This window comes from Pristiophorus japonicus, unplaced genomic scaffold (genome assembly GCF_044704955.1).
Source record: "Pristiophorus japonicus isolate sPriJap1 unplaced genomic scaffold, sPriJap1.hap1 HAP1_SCAFFOLD_532, whole genome shotgun sequence".
Lineage (NCBI taxonomy): Eukaryota > Metazoa > Chordata > Chondrichthyes > Pristiophoridae > Pristiophorus > Pristiophorus japonicus.
In genome coordinates this window covers 282,492-300,669 of record NW_027254439.1, presented here as the reverse complement: position 1 = coordinate 300,669, position 18,178 = coordinate 282,492, and the positions used below count along the sequence as shown (strand labels likewise).

Sequence of the window (18,178 nt, the reverse complement as noted above, 5' to 3'; positions counted from 1 at the left end):
TTCCCTCTGTCTCCCTGCATAGGTTCCCATCCCCCTGCCATATTAGTTTAACGCCTCCCCAACAGCACTAGCAAACTAGGACATTGGTTCCGTTCCTGCCCAGGTGCAGACTGTCCGGTTTGTACTGGTCCCATCTCCCCCAGAACCGGTTCCAATGTCCCAGGAATTTGAATCCTTCCCTTCTACACCACTCCTCAAGCCATGTATTCACCTGAGCTATCCTGCAATTCCTACTCTGACTAGCACGTGACACTGGTAGCAATCCTGAGATTACTACCTTTGAGATCCTACTTTTTAATTTAGCTCCTAGCTCCCTAAATTCAGCTTGTAGGACCTCATCCCATTTCTTTACCGATATCTTTGGTACCTATATGCAGCACGATAACTAGCTGTTCACCCTCCCCCTTCAAAATGTCCTGCAACCGCTCCGAGACATCCTTGAACCTTGACCTGGGAAGCAACATACCATTGTGGCCACAGAAACGTCTATTTATTCCGATTACAATAGAATCCCCTACCACTATTGCTCTCCCACTCTTTTTCCTGCCCTCCTGTGCAGCAGAGCCACCCACAATGCCATGAACTTGGCTGCTGCTGCCCTGCCCTATGAGTCATCCCCCCAACAATACCCAAAGCAGTGTATCTGTTTTGGAGGGGGATGACCGCAGGAGACCTCTGCACTGCCCTTCCTGTTGGCCATCCATTCCCCATCTGTCTGTGTAACCCTTACCTGCGGTAAGACCAATTCACTAAACGTGCTATTCATGGCATCCTCAGCATCATGCATGCTCCAGAGTGAATCCACCCACAGCTCCAGTACCGCAATGCGGTCTGTCAGAAGCTGCAGCAGAGTACACTTCCTGCATATGTAGTCGTCAGGGACACTGGAAAAGTCCCTGAGTTCCCACATGATACAGGAGGAGCATGACACCTGTCTGAGCTCTCCTACCATGAGTTAACCCTTAGATCTACTTAATTTGGCAACAACAATAAAGGTTACCCACTGATAGGGAAAATAAAAATAAAAACTACTCACCAATCACCAGCCAATCACTTACCCCCTTGGCTGTGACGTCACCTTGTGATTTCTTTCTACTTCTTTGTTTACCTTCTACCCCTGCACCTGCACCAGCAGGCCTCTCCGACTGTTGGGCCTTTTATAGGCCTCTCCGATGCTGCCCCAGACTCCCGCTGCTCGAACTCCCGCCTCTCCGACTGTTAGACCTTTTATAGGCCTCTCCAATTCTGCCCCAGACTCCCGCTGCTCGAACTCCCGCCTCTCCGACTGTTGGGCCTTTTATAGGCCTCTCCGATGCTGCCCCAGACTCCCACTGCTCGAACTCCCATCTCTCCGACTGTTGGGCCTTTTATAGGCCTTTCCAACACTGCTCCGGACTCCCGCTGCTCGAACTCCCGCCTCTTCAACTGTTGGGCCTTTTATAGGCCTCTCCGATGCTGCCCCAGACTCCCACTGCTCGAACTCCCGCCTCTCCGATGCCGAGCCTTTTATAGGCCTCTCCAACACTGCTCCGGACTCCCGCTGCTCAAACTCCTGTCTCTCCGATGCCGAGCCTTTTATAGGCCTCCCTGACACTGCCCCTGGGCACAATGGACATGATATTTGCAGCGCGACAGCTGCAGGAAAAATGCAGAGAGCAGCACCAGCCCTTATACATGGCCTTTTTCGACCTTACAAAGGCCTTTGACAATGTCAACCACAAGGGTCTATGGAACTTCCTCCTCCATTTCAGATGCTCCCAAAAGTTTGTCAACATCCTTCGCCTGCTCCACGATGATATGCAGGCAATGATCCTTACCAATGGATCCATTACAGACCCAATCCACGTCCGGATTGGGGTCAAACAGGGCTGTGTCATCGCTCCAACACTCTTCTCAATCGTCCTCACTGCCATGCTCCACCTCACAGTCAACAAGCTCCCCGCTGCAGTGGAACTAAATTACAGAACCAGAGGGAAGTTGTTTAACCTTCGCTGCCTCTAGGCCAGGTCCACGATCACCCCAACCTCTGTCGTTGAGCTACAGCACGCGGATGACACCTGCGTCTGCACACATTCTGAGGCTGGACTCCAGGATATAGTCGATGTATTTACTGAGGCATATGAAAGCATAGGCCTTAGGCTAAACATCTGTAAGACAAAGGTCCTCCACTAGCCTGTCCTCGATCCACGGTGCAGCCCTTGACAATGTGGACCATTTCCCATACCTCGATATATCAACAAAAGCAGACATTGATGAGGAGATTCAACACCACCTGCAGTGTGTCAGTGCAGCCTTCGGCCACCTGAGGAAAAGAGTGTTCGAAGACCAGGCCCTCAGGTCTACCACCAAGCTCGTGGTCTATAGGACTGTGGTAATACCTGCCCTCCTGTATGGCTCAGAGACATGGACCATGACAGCAGACACCTCAAGTTGCTTGAGAAATATCACCAACGATATCTCCCCAAGATCGTACAAATCCCCTGGGAGGACAGGTGTACCAATATCAGCGTCCTCTTACAGGCTAACATCCCTAGCATTGAAGCACTGACTACACTCGATCAGCACCGCTGGGCAGGCCACATAGTTCACATGCCAGACACGAGACTCCCAAAGCAAGTGCTCTATGCGGAGCTCCTTCACGGCAAATGAGCCAAAGGTGGGCAGCGGAAACATTACAAGTTCACCCTCAAAGCCTCCCTGATAAAGTGCAACAACCCCACTGACACCTGGGAGTCCCTGGCCAAAGACCACCCTAAGTGGAGATAGTACATTCGGGAGGGCGCTGAGCACTTCAAGTCTCATCGCTGAGAGTGGAAGAAATTAAGTGCAGGCAGCGGAAAGAGCGTGCAGCAAACCAGTCCCACGCACCCCTCCCCTCAACGACTGTCTGTCCCACCTGCGACACAGTCTGTGGCTCTCGTATTGGACTGTTCAGTCACCAAAGAACTCACTTCAGGAGTGGAAGCAAGTCTTCCTCGATTCCGAGGGACTGCCTATGATGATGATAATGATAAACATTCTCTGTCCTTGCCCCCCAGGCCCAGTTCCTTTGCTCAGATTCTGATAAAAGTAAATTGGGAAAAGTTCACTTTGATTTTTAAAGGCTGAATTGTTGCAGAGACCTGCGCATGCGCGATTAAGCCCCGCCCCCTGTGTCGATTTACAGTGAGCAGAAGAGCGCATGCGCCCTCCCCCAGCCTGTGAGCGACATTCACTCAGTGAGCGGAAGAAGATGGTTGAAACAGCCGGGAATGGAGATACCGCGGCCCCGGGGTAAGGCAGCGAGCAGTAGCCTCCTTACAGCAGCACATCGCTTTGGGAGCGTGTCCGCAGATGGGCTCAGAGATCGGCACTGAGTCCGGGGGAAGTTCAGGGAGAGTCGGGGTCTGTGTGTAACAGGCGGAGTGGAGCAAGAACTGGTCTCAGTGCGTGGAGTGAGTGGGGGAAGGGAGAGACCATTCTCGGGCTGTGTGTGGACAGTGTGTGTCCCGGGTAAGGGAGACAGAATGGGAAGGATCTGCTGTTTACAATCATTGCTGCTTTCTCCCTGCAAACCAGTAGTGAACGTTCCTGCTTTAGTTCCAGTCTCACCGTGTTTGTTGTCATTGGACAGTGAGCAGTGGAAGCAGAGCCGGACACTGAGGATTTATACAAGGAGCATCTATTGCAGGCACCGGGTGAGAAATGTGAAGGACACGTTTTAAACAGCGGCTCTTTGTTTTTGGTTGAACGGTTAGTGCCCTGGGAGAGGGGAGTAGCAATCTGAGCTGTGTAAAAGTCCGTGCTCCATCGGGTAGTCCCATTCCTGAAGCAGGGCAGGGGTTGGGTTGTATCTGGATGTCAATAAATTGCTGTAAATCTGCCCAACACATTTGGTGTGCAGAAGCCGAGTGCTGCAGTACTGCAGTGGAGTCAGACACACACTGTTTGTATCGCTGGCTTCCCTTTGTGAATGTTCATAATGAATATTAATTGAACGATTATATTCATCACTTTAGTCTTTTGTACCTCTCCTGTTTTTGAATGATCAGAGATACCTTCTCCTCCTACAGGCAAGGAATTGAAGAAACTGGAACAAATGTGAAGTTTCCACCACCTGAGACATAAGGAACAGTGTAACCAGCTCCTTCTCACACACAGTCGGTATGGTACCTATCACTGTGTGCGGATACACAGACAGGTTATCCGAATTAAACATGTTTGTGGTGCTGAATGGCTTCCTCCTATTCCTGTGTAACAGGTCCGAGGGGGCTGATGGCCACCTCCTATTCCTAATTTAACAGATTGGAGATACTGAGTGCCCTTCTGTTCCTAATGTAATAAACACGAGGGTCTTAATGCCTTCCTCCTGTTCATATGTAACAAGCTCTAGGGGCAGAATGACCTCCCCTGTACCTTTTGTATCAGGCTAGAATGGGATGAATGGCCTCCTTTAGTTCTTATGTAACAGGTTCCAGGGGCTGAATAGCCTCCTCCAGTTCCCATGTAACAAGCATGAGGGGCTGAATGCCCTCCTTCTGTTCCCATGAAACAATCCCATGGGGATGATTGCCTTTGTCCTATTCCTAATGTAACAGACCCGAGGGGCAGAATTGCGTTGTCCTATTGCTTTTTAACTCCAGTTGCTGAATGGCACTCTCCAGTTCTTAATGTAAAGGCTCGAGGAGCTGAATGGCACTCTCCAGTTCCTCATGTAATAGGCTCGAGGAGCTGAATGGCCCTCTCCAGTTCCTGATGTAATAGGCTCGAGGAGCTGAATGGTCACTTCCTGTTCCTGGTTAACAGTTCCGAGGGGTGGAATTGGCCTACTCCTGTTCCTATGTAACAGACCCGAGGGACTGAGTGGTCTTCTCCTGTTCCTAATGTAAGAAGCTCGAGGGGATGAAAAATGTCCTGCTGTTCCCATGTCACAGAATCAAAGACTGAGTGGTCTGCTTGTGTTTCTAATGTTAGAGAGGCTGAATGGCCTCTTCCCAAATAAGAGAATGGAAGGGTTGAATGGCATCCTCCTGATCCAATGTAACAGGCTCGAGGGGAAGAATGGCCTCATCCTGTTCCTGTCTAACAACATTCGGTGCTGAATAGCCACCTCCTGTTCCTGTGTAATAAGTTAGATGGGGTGAGTGGCCTCCTCCAGTTGCAATATAACATGTGCTACTGGTTTATTGGCCTCTTCCAGTTCCTATAATATTATCAGGTGACTGAATGGCCTCCTCCAGTTCCTACATAACATGCTTGAGGGTCTGAATAGCCTCCTCCTGTTCCAAAGTAAAAGGCTCCAGAGGATGAATGGCCGCCTCTATTCCTGTGTAACAGTATCCAGTCAATGCATCGCCTCCACCAATTCCTTTATAGGAAGGCTGAGGTGCTGAATGCCCACCTCCTGTTCCTATGCAACAAACTCAAAGGTCTGAATGGCTTCCTATTCATTTGTAACAGGTTCGAGGGGCTGAATGGCTTCTTATTCATTTGTAACAGGTTTGAGGGGCTGAATGGCACCCTATTCATTTGTAACAGGTTCGAGGCGCTGAATGGCGTTGAATTTCTGTAAAGCAGACTCCAAGGCTGAATGGCCCACTCGAGTTTCTAATGTAACAGAGTCGAGGGGCAGAATGGCTTACTGTTCCTATGTAACAGAGACTGAATGGGCCTCCTCCTCTTCCACTGTAACAGACTCGAGGGACAAAATGGCCTCCTCCTGTTCCAATGTAACAGGCTCGAGGGACTGAATGGCCTCCTCCTGTTCCTTATGTAACAGGCTCGAGGGACTGAATGGCCACCTCCTGTTCCTTATGTGACAGACTCGAGGGACTGAATGGCCTCCCCCTGTTCCTTATGTAACAGGCTCAAAGGGATGATTTGCCTGCAGGTTCCATGTGCTGAAAGGCCTCCTCAAGTTCCCAGATCCAGGGACTGTTCTTCCCCGTTGTTTTGGAAATAGCATCGGGCAGTAAACAGGAACTCAATGCTTCTTGCCCGCCAGCTCTCTGATCGGGCTCCTCGCGCTGATTATGTTTTCTCATCTCGCTCAAACGTCCCCAAAATGTTGCTTTCTTTTCCATCACCTCTAGAGTTATTAGCGAAGTTTGCATCAAGCAAATCGTGATCTCACCAGTAACAGCACTTTCCCGATGGTTATCCACGAGGCTGCTTCTGACATTTTCTTCTGCGTAAATGTTAACCACCGTAAGTAACTGAAAATCTTCATTTCTACAGCAACAACAAACACTTGCATTTATGACAGATTCAGAATGAATCCCACACTCACTCACTGTACCACAGACTGACATGGATTATATAATGTACTAATAGCTCATCTCTACTCAAAATATTTCTGAATCGCATTCATCCAATATAATGAGAGAAAAAAATTCACAGAGGATAAAACTCATTCTCACATACCAGAAACTGACAGATACAGAATAAATCCCACTCAGATACTAGAAAATGACAGGTTCAGAATAAAACCCACACTCACATACCAGAAACTGACAGGTACAGAGGAAACACACATTCACTTACCCCAGAATGAGAGCTACAGAATGAATCCCACATTCACATAGCGCAAACTGACATATAAAGGTAAAAATCCACACTTGAATACCAGAAACTGACACCCCACACATCTACCACAAACTGACAGGTACAGAAAAAAAACACAATCACATATCATAAACTGGAGGTACATATTAATTCCTGCACTCACACAGCAGTAACTGACCAGTACAGAATAAAATCCACATTCACATAGCAGAAACTGACAGGTACAGAATATAATCAACACCCAGATTCCAGAAACTGACGGGTACAGAATGCAATCCACACTTGGATACCAGAAAGTGACCGGTACAGATTAAAACCACAGTCACATATCAGAAACTGACAGGTACCGATTAAGCCCCATACTCCCATACCGGAATCAGACGGGTACAGAATAAAATCCATACTCCAATCCAAAAAACTGACAGGTACTGGTCAATATCCACACTCACCTACCAGAAGCTGACGATATAGGTTAAACTACACACTCGCATACCAGAAACTGACAGATACGTGATAAAACACACACTCACATACCAGAAACTGACAGGTACATGATAAAACACACACTCACATACCAGAAACTGACAGGTACAGAATAAAACCCAGACTCACATATCAAAACTTGACGGGTACACAACTCACATAGCAGAGACTGACAGGTACAGAATAAATCTCTCATTCACTTCACAAAAACTGATAGGTACAGAATAAAACACACACTCTGATACCAGAAACAGAGAGTTACAGAATAAATCCCACATTCACATAAACAGACACTGACCGGTACAGTATGAAACCCACATCGATGTATCTGAACAATAATATGCAAGTAAAACCCATACCTGCCTATTAGAAACTGACAGCGAAACACTCACACACCAGAGACTGATGGAACGAGTAGAACAGTTTAGTCACTCTTACATAGAAACATAGAAAATAGGTGTAGGTGTAGGCCATTCGGCCCTTCTAGCCTGCACCGCCATTCAATAAGTTCATGGCTGAACATTCAACTTCAGTACCCCATTCCTGCTTTCTCGCCATACCCCTTGATCCCCCTAGTAGTAAGGACCTCATCTAACTCCTTTTTGAATATATTTAGTGAATTGGCCTCAACAACTTTCTGTGGTAGAGAATTCCACAAGTTCACCACTCTCTGGGTGAAGAAGTTCCTCCGCATCTCGGTCCTAAATGGCTTACCCCTTATCCTTAGACTGTGACCTCTGGTTCTGGACTTCCCCAACATTGGGAACATTCTTCCTGCATCTAACCTGTCTAACCCCGTCAGAATTTTAAAATGTTTCTATGAGGTCCCCTCTCATTCTTCTGAACTCCAGTGAATACAAGCCCAGTTGATCCAGTCTTTCTTGATAGGTCAGTCCCGCCATCCCAGGAATCAGTCTGGTGAACCTTCGCTGCACTCCCTCAATAGCAAGAATGTCCTTCCTCAGGTTAGGAGACCAAAACTGTACACAATACTCCAGGTGTGGCCTCACCAATGCCCTGTACAACTGTAGCAACACCTCCCTGCCCCTGTACTCAAATCCCCTTGCTATGAAGGCCAACATGCCATTTGCTTTCTTAACCGCCTGCTGCACCTGCATGCCAACCTTCAATGACTGATGTACCATGACACCCAGGTCTCTTTGCACCTCCCCTTTTCCTAATCTGTCACCATTCAGATAATAGTCTGTCTCTCTGTTTTTACCACCAAAGTGGATAACCTCACATTTATCCACATTATACTTCATCTGCCATGCATTTGCCCACTCACCTAACCTATCCAAGTCGCTCTACAGCCTCACAGCATCCTCCTCGCAGCTCACACTGCCACCCAACTTAGTGTCATCCGCAAATTTGGAGATACTACATTTAATCCCCTCATCTAAATCATTAATGTACAGTGTAAACAGCTGGGGCCCCAGCACAGAACCTTGCGGTACCCCACTAGTCACTGCCTGCCATTCTGAAAAGTACCCATTTACCCCTACTCTTTGCTTCCTGTCTGACAACCAGTTCTCAATCCATGTCAGCACACTACCCCCAATCCCATGTGCTCTAATTTTGCACATCAATCTCTTGTGTAGGACCTTGTCGAACGCCTTCTGAAAGTCCAAATATACCACATCAACTGGTTCTCCCTTGTCCACTCTACTGGAAACATTCTCAAAAAATTCCAGAAGATTTGTCAAGCATGATTTCCCTTTCACAAATCCATGCTGACTTGGACCTATCATGTTACCTCTTTCCAAATGCACTGCTATGACATCCTTAATAATTGATTCCATCATTTTACCCACTACCGATGTCAGTGTCAGGCTCACACAATTGTTTCTTCAGTAATTCGGATGATAACTAACATGCTCTCAGTGTGGCCCATTTAATTAGTGATAAAAGCAACTTATGAAACAATCCTATTTTTGCTAATTTAATTTGTGACAAAAAGATGGTCTGAGCATGTGCTAAATACATGCTGCTCCTCCCCTCCCCACAGTGTTTAAACCGACGGGAAGGGCCCAGGCGAGCTCCCCTCCCCCAGCTCTGTCGGCGGCTGCCGTTTCCTCTGTGCTGGGCTGATGATCGTTGAACACATCAGGGAGTAGAGATATCCCGGGCCCGAGTAAGGGAGCAAACATCAGCCTCCTTACAGCAGTTCATCGCATTGGGACTGTGTCCGCAGATGGGCTTTGTGTCAGGGTAAGTTCAACGGCAGTCGGGGACTGTCTGTAAGAAGCAGAGTGGAGTAGGAACTAGTTCCGGAACACGGAGTGAGTGGGGGAAGGAAGAGGCCATTCTCGGGCTGTGTGTACGGTGTAAGGTAACAGAGAAAGTAAATCACCTCGCTCTTTGAAATCATTGCTGCTTTCTTTCCCCAAATCAGTAATGAATGTTCCTGATTCAGTTCCAATCTCACCGCATCTGTTCTTGTACAGTGAACAGTGGAAACACAGCCTGATAGTGAAGATATGAGGAATTTCACAAAATGCATCTATTGCAGGCACCAGGAGAGGAGTGTGACAGGAGACATTTCAATAATCGGTTATTTTATTTCGGTGCGTTGAATTCTCCAGAACCCTGTGGCTGGTGATCGAGAGATACATTGTCGCTCCCTCAGATACATCAGCATCGAGTCACTGTGACATTCTGTTAATGACACAGGCCCTTAACTCGGTTCCAATAGACTGAGAACAATTGTTGTACAGCCCAGGTACCTGTGGTTATATTCCAGGAAGCGATTCAGAATTTTGCAGGTAGTCCCATGGGAGTGGGAGATATAAACCTGGACTGTGCCAATCGGGTGGTCCCATTCATGGACCAGTGCTGGGTTTGGGTTGTGTCTGGATGCTGATAACTTACTATAGAACCATCCTACACACCTGGTGTGGTGAATCTGAGTGTCGCTGTACTGCAGTGAGGTCAGACAATGTCACTGTTTGTATCGCAGATTCCTCTCTCCAGATACTTTACTTTATTATAAAGAAACACATTAATTATAACTTTATTGTTATAGTCTACAGGCACCTGTCCATATCATAACTAATAGTGTTCTCCTATTATTATTCTCAGAGCAAAATACTTCAAGCCAGAATAAATTTGATCTTTACTCCACCCAGAACACAAGGAACAGTGCAGGCAGCTCCTTCTCACACACAGTAAGTACATTATCACACTCAGCGCAGAGAGACAGAACTGACCTCAATCATATTGTCACAGGCAGCAGAAGCTGTCAGTCACACAGTGATCCAAATTTCCAGTTATATTATGCATCCCACAGTCACTTGGAACAGTACAATAATGTGTTGTTTCAAAATCCAATCATATCGCAATGAAAGGCAGATCCAATTTCACTCCCTTACACTCACCCACGATCAGTTAGACACTGACACGGTGTCAATCCACACTGGTGTCTGTACACTGACTCTCAAACCCAACAGCTAACTTACAAGAGCAGAGAAACGGAGGTAATGGACTGAACCAAACCTCCTCCTGAGACAGTCACAGATAATCGCAAACTATCATCCGTCTACAGCAGGTGGAGAAGGAACTAAATTCAACAGTCACACAGAGCAAGAATAGTTCAGTACAAGAGACTGTCAATTACATAATGAATCCCACACTCACACACATCACCAGTCTAACAGATACATAATCAATCCCACACTCACACACATCACCAGTCTAACCGATACATAATCAATCCCACACTCTCACACATCACTAGTCTAACAGATACATAATCAATCCCACACTTACACACAACACCAGTCTAACAGATACATAATCAATCCCACACTCTCACACATCACTAGTCTAACAGATACATAATCAATCCCACACTCACACACAACACCAGTCTAACATATACATAATCAGTTCCACACTTACACACAACACCAGTCTAACAGATACATAATCAATCCCACACTCTCACACATCACTAGTCTAACAGATACATAATCAATCCCACACTCACACACAACACCAGTCTAACATATACATAATCAATCCCACACTCTCACACATCACCAGTCTAACAGATACATAATCAATCCCTCACTCTCAAACAGTACCAGAGACTGAGAGAAACATAATGATTCATATACTCAGACACATTGAATGACAGATTGAGAGAGAATCACGATCACTTCCAGTACCTGAGATTGACTGACTGACTGATGGTGAAACCCACACTCCCATACCAGGCCCTTACAGCTACAGACAAATTCTCACACTCACATACCAGAGACAGATAGTTAGTGAACTCCACAGTCATTCACCAGAAACTGACAGGTACAGAAAAAAACACGTTTGCTTTCCAGAGACTGATAGATACAGAGTAATACCCACACTCACATGCCAAAGACTGAGAAATACAGACTAAAAACCACGCTCCCATAACAGAAACTTACAGGTGCTGATTAAAACCCTTACTCAAATATCAGAAACAGATAGGTACAGAATAAAACCCACACTCACTTCCCAGAGATGGACTGATACAGAATAAAACACACAGTCACATACCAGAGAGTGACAGGTAGAGAGTAAAATCAACATTTACCTGAAAGTGACTGACTGATTCAATGTCAAACCCACAATACCACAGCTGTACCAGACACTTAAAGGCACAGAATGAAATCAACATTCATATCGCCATTGACAGGTACAGAAAACATACACACATTAACATACCAGTGACAGACAGGTAGAATGTGGTAAACTCCACACTCACATAACAGAAACTGTGACATATAGAATATAACCCCACTCATAACAGAAACAGACAGGTACAGATAAAAAGTGCCACACTCTCACACAAGAGACTGACAGGTACAGAGTGAAATCCACATTCACACTTGAATAAAACACACGTTCACATAACATGCAACTGACAGGAGGAAAACCCACATACATATCCCAGAGACTGACATTCACAGAATAATACTCACACATAGACTGATGGATACAAAATAAAACTCACACTCATGTGCCAGAAACTGACCAGTACAGATTAAAGCCCACATTACCTGAAATTGATTGAGAGTAAAACTCACCTACCAGAGATTGAAATTTACAGATAAAATCCACACATATACCAAAAACTGAAAGGTTGAGAGTGAAAACCACACTCACACACCAGTAACTGACAGATACAGATTACAACCCACACTCACATATCAAACACTGACAAATAAAGAGTAAAACCGCGCTCACAAAGAAAATCAACACAAATACCAAAAATTGACAGTGCCAGACGAAAACCCACAATCACAGAGTAGAACCAGATATGGACAGAGTAAAATGCACACTCACATTTCAGAAACCGATGGGTACAGAATACAGCTCGCATTCACATAACAGAAACTGACTGGGATAGAGGAATCACAAACTAACATACCAGAGACTGACAAGTATAGAGTGAACTCCACACTCGCACACCAAAAACTGTTATATACAGAGTAAAATTCACACTCACATACCATAGACTGAGAGATAGCGTGTAAAACCCACACACAAATATCAGAAACAGACAGACACAGGTAAAACCCACACTCGCATATCAGAAATTGACAGGGACTGTGTAAACCCAACACTTGCATACCAGAGAATGAAAGATACAGAATGAAACCCACACTCACTTACCAGTAATTGACAGGCACAGAGTGAAAACCTCTCTTCCATACCATAAACTTACAGATATAAAGGAAAAGCCACACTCGCTAACCAGAGACTGAGATACAGAATAAATACTACACTCACTGGCGGGCAAAGTTTATAGCTACACTGTTAATCAAGAAATAATGGAGGCTTGTAAAAAAGGAACAGAAATAATCATCGGCAATTTTAATCTTCATATTGATTGAACAAATCAAATAGGCCAAGGTAGCCTTGAGGAAGAATTCATCGTGTGTATCTGGGATAGTTTACTTGAACAGTACTTTGCGGAACCATCCGGGAGCAGGCTATCTTAGATCTGGTACTGTGTAATGGGAACATAAGAACATAAGAAATAGGAGTAGGCCATTTGGCCCCTCGAACCTGCTCTGCCATTTAGTAAGAACGTGGCTGGTCTGATCATGGACTCACCTCCACTTCCCTGCCCGCTCCTCATAACCCTTTATTCCCTTATTGCTCGAATATCTGTCCATCTCCGCCTTAAATATATTCATTGGCCCAGCCACCACAGATCTTTGGGGCAGAGAATTGCACAGATTTACAACCACCTGAGAGAATAAATTCCTCCTCATCTCAGTTTTAAATGGGCGACCCCTTATTCTGAGACTATGTCCCCTAGTTTGAGTTTCACCCTATTTGTGGAAATATCCTCATTGCATCCACCTTGTCAAGCCCCCTCATTATCTTATATGTTTCAATAAGACCACCTCTCATTCTTCTGAACTCCAATGAGTATTGGCCCAACCTACTCAACCTCTCTTCATAAGTCAACCCCTTCATTTCTGGAATCAACCTAGTGAACCTTCTCTGAACATCCTCCAATGCAAGTATATCCTTTCTTAAATACGGAGACCAAAACTGTACGCAGTACTCCAGGTGTGGCCTCACCAATACCCTGTACAGTTGTAGCAGGACTTCTCTGCTTTTATTCTCTATCCCCCCTTGCAATAAAGGCCAACATTCCATTTGCCTTCCTGGTTACTTGCTGTACTTGCATACTAACTTTTTGTGTTTCATGCACAAGGATGCCCAGGTCCCTCTGTACTGCAATTGCACTTTGCAATTTTGCTCCATTTAAATAATAATTTGCTTTTTAATTATTTCTGCCAAAGTGGACAACCTCACACTTTTCCACATTATACTCCATCTGCCAAATGTTTGCCCACTCACTTAGCCTGTCTATATCCCCTGCAGATTTTGTGTGTCCTCCTCACAACTTGCTTTCCCACCCATCTTTGTATCATCAGCAAACTTGGCTACATTACACTTGGTCCCTTCATCCAAATCATTAGTATAGATTGTAAATAGTTGAGGTCCCAGCAACGATCCCTGTGGCACCCCACAAGTTACTGTTTGCCAACCGGAAAATGACCTATTTATCCCGACTCTCTGTTTTCTGTTAGTTAGCCAATCCTCTAGCCATATTACCCTCAACCCAGTGAACTTTTATCTTGTGCAGTCACCTTTTATGTGGCACCTTATAGAATGCCTTTTGGAAATCCAAATACACCACATCCACTGGTTCCCCTTTATCCACTTTGCTCATTACATCCTCAAAGAACTCCAGTAAATTTGTCAAACATGATTTCCCTTTCATAAAAACATGCTGACTCTGCTTGACTGAATTATGCTTTTCCAAATGTCCTGTGACAGATGTTAGGCTAACTCGTCTTGTAACACTGTTGTGAATCACCTTGGGACGTTGGACTACATTAAAGGTGCTATATCAATAAAAGTTATTCTTATTATTGTTATTAATAAAGGAAAGCTGCAGGTTTCTTTGCCACCACCGAGATTCATCAAGATGTGGAGCGCATGCGTGGCCATCTTTGCAAAACAGCAAAGTGTGGGCGGGGCTACACGGTCCCAGTGAACCCAGCCAGAGTCAGCACCTTCAGGGGAGGAGAGGGAGGGGAACCAGTGAGTGTAGAACTGAACCCAGACAGAGTTGGTGGTGAAAACTGGTAGTGGAGGATATGGTGTCTTCAGACGTGAGATGTGTTTGAATTTCAGCACAGGGAGGACGGAGAGTGTATGGGATGAGGATTTACAGCTTTGGAGGAACAAGAGAGGCAAGAATGTTCCATGGATTCTACAATTGTCTGTTCTGAATTTGTGTCCTGTACTTGCAGTAATGGTTTCTGTAAACTCCTTTCCAGGGTATTAGAATGGCAGGATTTGCAGACGGGAAACTCAAACCAAACTTCGCATCAAGTTCTGACCGAATCACTCGATTCCTCAGGACCTGAATATCATCAGACTTTGAATGCTGAAGGAGAAATGTTTGTCTGTTCTGTCTGTGGGAATAGATTTCAAACATCAGTGTGACTGGAGAAGCACTGAGACACACACACCCGAGTGAGAGTGTTCCAGTGCACTGACTGTGGAAAGAGCTTTAACCAGTTTCACAGCCTGAAAAACATCGCACCATTCACAGCGGGAAGAAACCGTACATGTGCTGTGTGTGTGGACGAGGCTTCAACTGATCGCCCAACCTGGAGAGACACAAGGACACCCACACCACGGAGAAACCGTGGGAATGTGGGGATTGTGGGAAGGGATTCAATTACCCTTCTGATCTGGAAGTTCATCAGTGCAGTTCCACCGTGGAGAGACCGTTCACCTGCTCTGAGTGTGGGAAGAGATTCACTCATTCATCCTACCTGCTGATACACCAGCGAGTTCACACTGGGGAGAGGCCATTCACCTGCTCGGTGTGTGGGAAGGGATTCACTATTTCATCCAACCTGCTGACACACCAACGCATTCACACTGGGGAGAGGCCGTTCACCTGCTCTGAGTGTGGAAAGAGATTTACTCAGTCATCCAACCTGCTGAAACACCAGCGAGTTCACACCAGGGAGAGGCCGTTCACCTGCTCCATATGTGGAAAGGGATTCACTTATTCATCCGACCTGCTGACACACCAACGCATTCACACTGGGGAGAGGCCATTTATCTGCTCCACATGTGGGAAGGGATTCACTCGATCATCCCACCTGCTGGTACACCAGCGAGTCCACACTGGGGAGAGGCCATTCATCTGCTCCACATGTGGGAAGGGATTCACTCAGTCATCCAACCTGCTGGTACACCAGCGAGTCCACACTGGGGAGAGACCGTTCACCTGCTCTGAATGTGGGAAGGGATTTACTCATTCATCCCACCTGCTGGTACACCAGCGAGTTCACACTGGGGAGAGACTGTTCACCTGCTCGAAGTGTGTGAAGGGATTCACTAACTCATCCAACCTGCTGAGACACCAGCGAGTTCACAAGTGACTGCAGGGGTTAGATTCTGCTGTTGTTGCTGCTTTTATTCACCTCCTAATGAACAGTGTTCATTCTGTTAGTTGGTGTTTGTTTCTGCTGATAACCCTTCAACTAGGCAGGAGTTTAATATTTTGATATTTCAAATAACTGTTGTTACTTGATATCTCCAAGATAAGAGGAGACCAATTAATGACCTGTTTCTGACTGCTCCATTTTTGATTGGGGCGGAGGAGCAGTGAGAGATTGGGGCCCAGGAGCGTCATGAGGTGAGGGTTCAGGGCTCAGGAGAGGTGAGAGTTCGGGGCCCAGAAGAGGCGAGGGCCCAGGGGCAGCACGGGCCAGCCCACACTGCGATCTATGGATAGTAGGAGCATGCGTGTGCACTAGGTCCGTGCAGCAGAGTCTTGGTTAACCCTTGCCACTGGATCAAGACCTAGCTCTGTCAAGCCCGTGTGGTGGCTGGTGTACAACGGCCGCCCCACATTAAAAGAATCCATGCACAGGCATTTTCCTCCCTTCAGCATGGAGTTTGGGACCTATAATGTCAGTTCCCTCATTGAAACACCTGTGAACTCATGTATTTTTGGTGTGGAAGTGGGTCATCCTCGATACGAGGGACGGCCTAATACTATACTATCATTTTTTAGCCTTTTCTCCTTTCTGACTCCAGATTATTTCAGTTCTCAGACCTTCGATTACTCTCAGGGACAAGTCCCAGCTTCCCATATCTTCCAGAGTGCCTCTCCTAGCCTTGATATCCAGGGAAGGTATCGTTAACACGCCCGGGATCACTGAACACAAAACCCAGTCTGTTAATCACTTTCAGTTGCTGGACTTGGCGTGTGCCTCACAGCATCTCTCTCACCTTCGATGTGTGATTGGAGCATCATGCCTCAAACCTGGGTTCAATTTAAATTTGAATCCATTCAGCAATTGTATTTTTAAAAAAAACTACATAAAAGTATACAGATCACATCAAATAATTGGCAATGATTTAGTGTCAACAAGATGAACAAGTAAACACATCACGGCTCACTACTCCAGCTCTATAATCACAGGAGAAAGTCTGTTATCTTACTCCTCAAGTGATAGAGAAAGATCAGGACTCTAAGAACATCTAGAATCTGTTGTAAATATATTTCAAATCCTCACTGGTACAACCTGTCTATCTCTTTTCAATTGAAGTGAATGGAAGATGAGGAGGGGTTAGAGAGTAGGGGTGAAAGAGGAAATGGGGGTGAGGAGGGTTGGAGAGGAGGGAGGGGGGTTGGAGAGTAGGGGTGAAAGAGGAGTTGGGGTGAGGGGTTTGGAGAGTTGGGGTGAGGGAGGGTTGGAGAGAAACATAGAAAATAGGTGCAGGAGTAGGCCATTCGGCCCTTCGAGCCTGCACCACCATTCATAGAAACATAGAAAATAGGTGCAGGAGCAGGCCATTCAGCCCTTCTAGCCTGCACCGCCATTCAATAAGATCGTGGCTGATCATTCAACACAAGACCACTTTCCTGCTTTCTCTCCATACCCCTTGATCCCTTTAGCCATGAGGACCATATCTAACTCCCTCTTGAATATATCTAACGAACTGGCCTCAACAACTTTCTTCAGTAGAGAATTTCACAGGTTAACAACTCTGAGTGAAGAAGTTTCTCCTCATCTCGGTCCTAAATGGCTTACCCCTTATCCTTAGACTATGGCCCCTGGTTCTGGACTTCCCCAACATCGGGAACATTCTTCCTGCCTCTAACCTGTCCAATCCCGTCAGAATTTTATATATTTCTATGAGATCCCCTCTCATTCTTCCAAACTCCAGTGAATACAGGCACAGTCGATCCAGTCTCTCCTGATATGACAGCCCAGCCATCCCTGTACTCCCTCAATAGCAAGAATGTCCTTCCTCAGATTAGGAGACCAAAACTCAACACAATATTCCAAGTGAGGCCTCACCAAGGCCCTGTACAACTGCACTAAGATCTCCCTGTTCCTATACTCACATCCCCTAGCTATGAAGGCCAAAGTGCCATTTGCCTTCTTCACCGCCTGCTGTACCTGCATACCAACTTTCAATGACTGATGTACCATGACACCCAGGTCTCATTGCACCTCCCCTTTTCCTAATCTGCCGCCATTCAGCTAATATTCTGCCTTCCTGTTTTTGCCACCAAAGTGGATAACCTCACATTTATCCACATTAGACT

At 46.1% G+C, this 18,178-nt stretch overlaps 2 pseudogenes; both read left to right on the top strand.

Moving 5' to 3' along the window:
• The first annotated feature begins 3,201 nt into the window (after positions 1 to 3,201).
• LOC139254082 (zinc finger protein 239-like) overlaps positions 3,202 to 18,178 on the top strand; it is a 42,492-nt pseudogene continuing 27,515 nt past the window's right edge.
• On the top strand, positions 6,132 to 16,103 carry LOC139254087 (zinc finger protein 432-like; annotated as a pseudogene).